This window comes from Sapajus apella, unplaced genomic scaffold (assembly GCF_009761245.1).
Source record: "Sapajus apella isolate SASKATOON/1434 unplaced genomic scaffold, GSC_monkey_1.0 scaffold59, whole genome shotgun sequence".
Classification (NCBI taxonomy): Eukaryota; Metazoa; Chordata; class Mammalia; order Primates; family Cebidae; genus Sapajus; species Sapajus apella.
The window spans coordinates 5,110,362-5,120,153 of NW_022436999.1; the positions used below are offsets into that span (position 1 = coordinate 5,110,362).

Consider the following 9,792-nt stretch of genomic DNA (forward strand, 5'->3'; position numbering starts at 1 on the left):
AAGCCGAGAGTTATAAACTATTTATTTCTTGGAAGGATTCCATAGTTTAAAGAGAAAGATTGCAACCGGCTAATCTAGTTCAGCTCTGTCATTACAGATGAAGAAACTGAGATCAGGAATGAAAGAAGAAATATAACACATCCATAAAATGCTGCACAACTATTTAAAATGATGGTAAGAGAAAAGAGGTCAAGATAAGCTAAAAAAGAAATGAGGATATAAAACTGTTTGAGTATATATACATTTTTCAGAGTAATAAACTCATTGTATCACTTTCTTTAAAACATTCTCATTATATAAATTTGAATAATACAAAAAATACAAAGAAAAAATGCAATAAATCATCCAAAATCTCACCATTGAGAAGTAGTCTGTATTAGCATTTAGTGACCATTATTACAGACAACTATTCATATATACAGATAGAAAATGGAAATAAATGACAGAAATAAATGTATTCTTTCTGGGATGAGATTATAGTCACTATTAAAAATAAAAAATAACAATTCTAATGTTACCTGCAATTAACAGAAGCCAAAATGAAACTGAAGAAATTTTAAATCTTAGACAAATGTTTCTTCACTCAAGAAACATTGTGAAAAAAATCCCTCTAAGTTTAAGAAAAATGATAAAAACCACAAAGAATAGATTTACTTTTAAGCTACTTTAAATTTTCAACAGTTCTAACTGAACTGCTGCCATGAATGATAAGATTAATAATCTTATTCCCATTTCCCTTCTACCTACCTTCCGATTGTTGTTGTATATATTTGTTTTACTTTGCCATGATGTAGAGTGTTTACAGTCTGTTCTACTGCCACAGTTTCTACGGTGTCTAAATCTTACATTTATATATGAAGGTATTTAATATCACAACCAGTTTTTGGTTTGATTCTTCTCTTGGTTGGCTAAATTTTAACAAGTAGTTCTTTTTTAGAAAGGTCTCACAGATGCTATATTCTCTGGGTTCTTTCACATTTGAGAACATAGGCCTGTGGCCTTTATATGTCAATAACGTCTTAGCTGGGTACACTGTTCTTGGGCCATCATTTCTTTTACCAGAACTGTGTTGACATAACTCTTGTAGTATTCCACATTGTTATGAAGTCTGGGACCAGTCTGAACTTCTTTCTTACAGATAACTTTTGCTTTTCCTTACATGACTGAAGAAATATTTCTTTTGTTTGACAACAATCAGGATATGACTTGATGTTGAACTTTCTCTACCAATTTTCAGGATTCAATTTATCTTTTGATCTGCAGGCTTAGTTCTTCTTTCAGTGAAGTTTTGCTGTATCACTTCTCCAAATACTTTTTTAGTTTGATTTGTTGGGTCCTCTTCCTCATAGACACCAGTAATCCTTTCAACTTCGTATCAGATCATTGTTAACCAAATTGCTTTCATCTTTGTTTCTTATTCCTGTGTTTACTGTATTTTAAGCTTTCACTCCAAACTATTAAATTTTTAGTAACCTCTATTCTATTCCAAACTTGTTCTATATCATTTATTAGTTTTGCACTAGAGGTGTTCTTGTCCTCAAATGTGCTTCCTTAGCTCTACAAACTCACTTTTCAACAATATGAATCCATTTTAAGATGTTATTTGTATGTACATGTGTTTGTCTATATGTATATGTACATATACATGTACTATAAAAGTCCAAAAGGCTTTTAACTACTTTACCAAAATGTTAATAGTTTTATGCTGTAGTCAATGATTTCTTTTCCTTTTCGCCTATCTGAATTTCCTAAATTTTTTCATAGTGAATGAAATATGCTTACACACTAATGTTTATAGACACACATATGCAAATGTAAATGTTGTATATGTATTTCTAGAAAAAGAGTGGATTTCCAGAAAAAAAAAATTGAGAACAAAAAAATAAATATTTTCATAGAAAATATTGTGAAACAATTTGTCTAAGCAAATCAGTTGTTAGGATTGTTTCCTTCAACTATGCTGTTTCCAAGATGTTTGCTTCTCACAGGATAGCTACACATTTTCAGAGAACTGAAATATCCAGCCAAGGACTAAACATCTTTATGTCAGTCATGTAAAATGGATAACTTTCCAAGAATAATATCCTTTCTCAAGCTATGTGCACATTGTTGTCTTTGAAAAATAGTAAAGTAAGCTGTATTAGCATTCAGATAGCCAGCATATAATCTGTGTCTGAGACACAGATACACAGTGGATGTGAATGAAAACCTCTCCTACTTTCTTAGTGACCAATTTTGTTCTTCTGTTTTCAGACTGAGCAAGTAGAGGCCTCGAAAATTTCTTTATCAAAACTGTATCTAAAGAAGGAAATTCCAACGGGGCATGGTGGCTTATGTCTGTAATCCCAACACTGGGAAGCAAAGGTAGGAGTATTGCTTGAGCCCAGAAGTTTGAGACCAGCCTGGGCAACAGAGCAAGATTCTGCCTCTACAAAAACAAAAAATTGTCAAAATATAGAAATGCTAGAAATAAGACAGCATGGTAAATTTTGACTGTTTTTTCAACTTTAATTATGTCACCTAATAACACTTAGAGATACATCAGCATATTTATACCTGGCTTATCATTAGTTTTCAAGGCTAACATAAATTTCAGAAGAAAATATTGACCAAAGGAATTCAGAAGAACCAAACATAAACATTTTAAAAATTCAAAAGTCATAATCTAAATTTCAGGATTGGTAACATTAGCAGGTGATTATTATTTTACATGTATAAACCTCAATAGGTTACAGAATAAAACATAAAAATGAAGAACATAGAAAATCAAGTAATACAAGAAGTTGTATCACTTAAGATGAGTTAACACAAAAAAATGTGATGTGAAACACTGACTACAATAAAAGATGTGGCAAGTAAACTAAAGATTCATTGAAATATAATAGAAAAATTCATGGTCAATCTAGAGAAAGAGCAATAGAGGTAAGGGAAAAGGGGAAGGAAAGATTTTTCAAGGAAACAATTAAAAGCTTACTTATCAGGCTTTTTTTTTTTTTTTTCGGAGACAACGTCTTGCTCTGTCACCAGGTGTCAGCCTAGAGTGCAGTGGTGCAATCTCAGCTCACTGCAATCTCTGCCTCCCAGGTTCATGCAATTCTCCTGCCTCAGCCTCCCAAGTAGCTGGGGTCACAGGCGTGTGCCATCACGCCCAGCTAAGTTTTGTATTTTAGTAGAGACAGGGTTTCACCATGTTGACCAGGATGGTCTTGATCTCTTGACCTCATGATCCACCCACCTCGGCCTCCCAAAGTGCTGGGATTACAGGCGTGAGCCACCGTGCCTGGCCCCTTATCAGTCTTGTATCTGGAACATCCTAACAAATAAAACTAAACTTAATAGTTGTGTCCACATGAATGACTTTGGATGCCCAGTTTTATAATTTAGTGATGCAAGTTTACAAAGACAAATGTTTTAAAGGGAGGATACAATAGTAACATTTGTTTAGAGCTAGAGCATCTTTAAAAAGAACTGAGACCTTCTTCACTTTGGCTACAGTTTCACCTCATCAAATTTACATTCAACCATCGAACACTATTTAAAAGGTTGTCCCAAGTAAGAATAGGAATGAAAATAAAGAGAAATATATTTTTTTTACTATTGCTTTTATCTGAGTTTTTTGTTTACTGTATTCAGTCTTGACTTCAAACCAAGTTTATTTGACAAGCACTTGGTGGTAAGACTAGACACTAAACTTTTCCTTGATGAAAACCAATGTGGGTGGCTTCTCTGTATTTTTCATCTTTTTTCAAGAGGGTGCCTCTTTGTGGTGGCATAAGATCTCATATTGCTGTGTGAGAAAGACTGCTATCCAGCCAGGCTAAACACTCAAAAGTAAATTCCACTTCTGAGTTCTACTGGATTAATAGTGATCAGAAGACTCAATCAATCTGAAGCCAGGAAAGAAATTCATAAAGAAAATCATCACCATCATCATCATCATCAAATAAAAATAAAGCTTCATATATACAGCTCTGTGTTACTATCACATAAAATAAACAGACATGATTCCTGTTTTCCATGAAGCCTCCATGCTAGAGCAGATGATGTGACACAGATATCTAAACAGACATTCCCAACACAGACCAGAGACATGACGGCTGCCACTAGTGCAGAAATAAATCAACAACAGCTAAATATTTACAAAATGTGAGAGATTTATTATGTGCAATGTATTTTGTATAATACAGATAATAGTCTCTGTAATTGGTGAGGACTGAATGAAGGTACAATTCTTTTGTTTCCTGATCCTACTCTCTCTCTGACTTCTTATGCAAGTTTTAACCTGACAGTGATTATTTTGTATTCTACAAAAACAAAATAATAGCATTTAAATTTATTCCATATTGTATACACTACAAAGGTATAGACTCATGAAAATACAGTATAGAAAATTCTACTATGATTTCTGATGGAATGAACCAGGGCAGAAATTCAATTTTTAAATGCCTTATCAAAAAATATTCTCACATGATATACTTCACATACCAAGTAAACTATTTGGGGGCACTAACTTTTGGAATGGTTGGTGCTAACATTTGATTAGAGACAGGGATTCTGAGTGTTATAAATGGTACTATCATTCTCCATCAAATATTACCTGTTTTATTTCCCAAAATTTCCTCTGGCCATCTTCATCTCTTTGGTCCTTCTTTTTCAAATTGCTTCTTTTCACTTTCTTTTGCCCTCCTCTGACTGTAGGATCCACAAATATAAAAATAAAAAGCTCCCTAAATAGATGGAAGGAACATGGAGACCCTTCTCCCTTTGGTTTAGAAAAAGGAAGGAGTCTGTTTTTTAGATAGTTTAGACATATCATAATAATGATTGTGAACTAAGAGACCTTAGCGATTATCTGGGCTCCAGACACAGTGAACATCTTTCAGTCCCTCAAATGTGCCACATTCTTTTATATCCAAGCATTTCCTATAGTTGGATTATGCTTTATCTCCAATTTAACCACCCCAACACCTACTCACCTTTCTACAAAAGCAAACCTTAAGTTTTGCTTCTCTACTTTTCCTTATGTGTTTTCACAGCTTGTTCACCCATTCATTGACTTGATGCCCCAGAAGATTGAAAGCTTTGTGTGAGGAGGAACTAGGACTTTACCATCTCGTCCTATCACAACACCTGGCATATGGTAGGCATTTAACGATGGTTTGTTGAAGAGATGAAGAACAAGCCTGACCAAAACAATTAAAATATGTTCTATAGCTCTAGAGCTGCACTACCCAACAGAAGTTTCTACAATAACAGAAATGCTCAATATCTATGCTGTCCACTACACTGGTCACTAGTCACATATGGCTATTGAATGCTTGAAATGTAACTAGTGAAACTAGTTGAATAAATAAATTTTCAGTTTTATTTAATTTTCATTCATTTTAATAGCCATATACAGTTAGTGGTTAACATACTGGACACTGCAGCTCTAGGGTTACAATAGAAATATAATATACATGATTTGGTTTGATTATATGGTTTAATATATAGATCACATTTTAAAATATGGTTTACTGAAATAATTCAGATTTCCTACGTGAAATGTCTCTTAACAGATTACATAATATTCAAGGACAGGAATTTTATCTTGCTAATCATCATCTTATATATAGTAGATACTTGGCATTTTATTTATTTTTATTTTGCTTTACTTTATTTTATTTTATTTTGAGACAGAGTCTTGCTCTGTCACCCAGGCTGGAGTGCAGTGGCACAATTTTGGCTCACTACAACCTCCACCTCCTGGGTTCAAGTGATTCTCCTGCCTCAGCCTCTCAAGCAGCTGGGATTACAGGCACCCACCACCGCGCCCAGCTAATTTTTAAATTTTTAGTAGAGACGGGTTTCACCTTGTTGGTCAGGCTGGTCTCAAACTCCTGACCTCAAGTGATCCATCCACCCACCTCAGTCTCCCAAAGTGCTGGGATTACAGGCATGAGCCACCATGCCCAGCCAGATACTTAACATTTTAAAACATTTAACATTCAGTTAAACTGAATGGGAACACTGACTCTCAAAATTTAAATAATCTGGTGTCTCTGTTTATTTAATTTTCTTCCTAGTTTAAGTATAAAAGGTGAAAACTAAAAAACAGATAACCAAGTTAAAGTAAAACAAAAAAAGATGTTACCTGGACTGAGTATCCACCACAGTGTCAATCAGAAAAGGAACTATGGCCAAGAATGTTCCCACATATCTCCTGCATCTCTACGTCTGTTCCACCTTTGCCCACATTATTTTCATTGCTAAAAGCCAAACTCCTGTCCCAATCCCATCTTCATCTGTCCAAATTCTACATGTACTTCAATTTCCAGTTCACATGTTGCTTCTTAATAAAGCATTCATGTTAACAAAAGTATTGGATCTGTCTTGTCTACGCAGTCCTCTAAGTCGGTTAATTCTGTTTTGTTCTATAGGGCTTGTCAAGTTCATTACATAGAATTAATTTTAGCTACATAGAATCTAATACCTTTTACTTTTCTGAACTATCAGCAATTGATATATGTAGTATTTCATTTTTATCATCACCAATTCTGAAAATTAAGATCTTCTTGAATTAAGTCAAACATCTTTTACACATTAGGCATATAATTCAGTATATTTCCAAACCTAGAGAAATATCTTTCATATAAACAGAAGAAATCAGAAGCAAGAGTCAGACACTGTGTCATACAAAATGATGCCTTTGACTGATAGAAAAGATATGCTTGACAAAATCCCAAACTACATTCCTAGAACTACTCCCTGATGAAACCGGTTCCTTACAAGATTTGAAAGTACCTTCAAATCCTAAGTGCATATTGGCTTTTTGTGATCCAGCCATAAGGAGTAAGAGTACTATCATCATTTATATTTCTGGATCTAGGATATGTGTATCAGCATGAATTCGCTGACAACAAAATTCCTCATACTTCTGAACACAGCCTTCCATGGAACTTTCTTCTGTACTTTTAAGCAAAAACAAATTCTAGTAAAACTGCATTTTACTAGAGAAAGGCAAGAAATTAAATCATCTATCCTTAACTGAGTTCTCACTGACACTCAGCAGCTTACCTCATTTTAACTATTTCCCACTGCGACTATTCTACACCTTTTCTCCTATCTCATTTTTCCTCATTCTTGGCCAATGGCCTTATCTTCTTCAATGAGATGCCTGAGGTCTGGTATATGCTCCCCCAGCATCTGTCCTCTCGCTACACGTCCACCCATCTCCTATCCTCTTACTCCTCTGATCTCTAAATATTCCTTCCCAAGGTCAATAACTCAACCTAAAAACTTCATATCATTCTTTCCAGATTCCTCCAAGATCTATCAGCCAACAATTAACCGCCTACTCCCTAGTACCTTCTTTCTCTTCTTCTCCAAATACTCCTTTACCTCTGCCTACAAATACACTTATTTTTTTCAATTTAAAGAAGTCTTCCCTTGACCCTAGTGATCCTATAGCTAACATTTCATCTCTATCCTCCCATTCATCTCCAAAATCCTTGAAAGAGTAGTCTATATTGGAAAGGTTATTCTTTAACATGCACCTATTCTTTAACTTCCTGGGTTCATTCACCCACATCATAGTATTAAAACTATCTTCTTAAAGGCCATCAGTGACCTCAAAGCCACCAAACCTAGTGGAGTCTTCTTCATCTCCATCTGTCTTCTCCGCTGGAGAGTTGAGCATATGATACCACTGACTAGCCTCTCACAAAAATTCTTTCATCTCTTGGTTTCCATGTCATGTGCTGATTTAGAAAGCAAACATGGGAGCCAGCATCTAAACTTACAAAATGGCTAATATTATTTCCCTCACTCATAAGATACAGGAAAATAAGCAACAGACTCACTGAGTCTGTCCTGAGTGGGGAATTAAGCACAAAGAATCTTATAGGCCAGGTTGGTGGCTCATGCCTGTAACCCCAGCTCTTTGGGAAGCGGAGGCAAGTGGATCTCAGCCTAGCCAACATGGAGAAACCCCGTTATCTACTAAAAATACAAAAAATTAGCCGGGCGTGGTAGCACATGCCTGTAATCTCGGTTACTCAGGAGGCTGAGGCAGGAGAATTGCATGAAACCGGGAAGTAGAGGTTGCGGTGAGCTGAGTTCACATCACTGCACTCCAGCCTGGGCAACACAGCAAGACTCCATCTCAAAAAAAATTTTAAAAATAAAGAAGAAAAAGAAACTTACCTATCAGGTAAGGTCAGGAATAGTATATCTAATCTTAACGTTGAGAATGTAAGCCTCTGAGCCCTCATATCATTCTGGGGATTATCAGTCCTAACAGCTTCTGTGATGATTCAACAGAAAGAACAATAGAATTAACTTGAGTTAGAGCGCTACTCTAACCATAGAGAACAGAAGAGTCTTCAGGACAATGAAAACCGCAGCAGTAAAACAGGGTCACACACCTTAAGAGGGACTTCCTAATAATATGCTGTCCTGATTGTCCTGATTTCTTTCTCACCTCTTTGACCACTTTTGCCACCTTTTCTTCTTTTCAAACTCAAAAATGTGTGTATTTCTCAAAGCTTTGTCTTCAATCTTTTCTTCCTGTCTCTTTCTCTTTGCAATTCTCATAGACCCTACCTATTCACCTCAAACACTCAATACATCTTCTTAATTCCCCAAATCAACTCCTCTTCTTAATTTTCTTCTTTCTGTTAATGGTACAAGCAGTGCCCTAGTTACCCAGATGCAAACCTTGCTCCAATTCTCTTCTCTCTCACTTCCCACATATAATCATGGCTAAGTTCTGCCAATTCTATCTACCAAATGCTTCACTTTTCTTTTCCATTTCCACTGCCACACCTATGTCAGGCCCTTATTCTCTCTCACCTGGATCTCTGCAATGGCCCCTTAATTTTAATTCTTGATTCTAACCTCTCCCGACTCCATTATATCCTTCCCATTAATCATTCTAAAGCACAGCTACTAGCTCCTACCATGACCTTGCTAAAATGCTTTCATGGATTCCCCACTGCTAAAGAATAAAGTCCAAATCTTCATTCTCATTTTTAAAACCCTCCATGACCTGGCTCCAAGCTATATTTGTCATTTCATCTCCCACCATTCTCTTCTACAAAAGCTATACTTCACTCTAAATCAGGCTTCCTGTTTCCAAATATGCCCTACATCTCCACCTCTGCTCCCTCTTTGTCCATGCTATTTTCTTTGCCTAACTCCTACCCCAATCCCATCTTAAACTGTCCAAATTCAACACATACTACAATATCCAGTTCACATCCACCTCCTTCATGAAGCAATTATGTTAATTAAAGGATTAGATCTGTCTTGTCTACACAGTCCTCTTGGATGGTTGATTCTGCTTTTTCTACAGATGTTTGAATATTTATATTCTGCCTCTTCCTAGATAAGTTCTCTGAGGACAGAAGCAATATCTTATCCATGTTACTCTTTCTGCAGTGCTTAGCATAGTGTTCTATACTAGACAGGACTAGAATATATGTAAGTAAGCCTCACAAAATAGCTGATGTAATTACAGACATTCAGTTTAAGATGCCAAAGAACATCTGATTCAGAAGTAGTAAACATTTTAAAAGGAAAAAAAAAAAAACAAAACACTTTTTTCCTCTGCCTTTAGAATCCTCGGGTAGTCCTGAAGTCACACTCTGCCAATAATCTTTTATATGTTGTGTTCCTAACAATATTAGATATGAACATTTTCAACTATTTCTATTTCTTAAAAAGCTTCTTTCCCTCTTCCTTCTCCTTTTCTTCCCCCTCCTACTACTCCTATTTCTGGCCAATTTTTCAGAAGACATCCTTAATTTACCT

General features: G+C 35.6%; 1 protein-coding gene across 6 annotated transcripts in view; it reads right to left on the minus strand.

The window, feature by feature from the left end:
- RAD51B (RAD51 paralog B) overlaps positions 1-9,792 on the minus strand; it is a 670,105-nt gene that overhangs the window by 534,029 nt on the left and 126,284 nt on the right. The gene's annotated exons all lie outside the window — the stretch shown is intronic.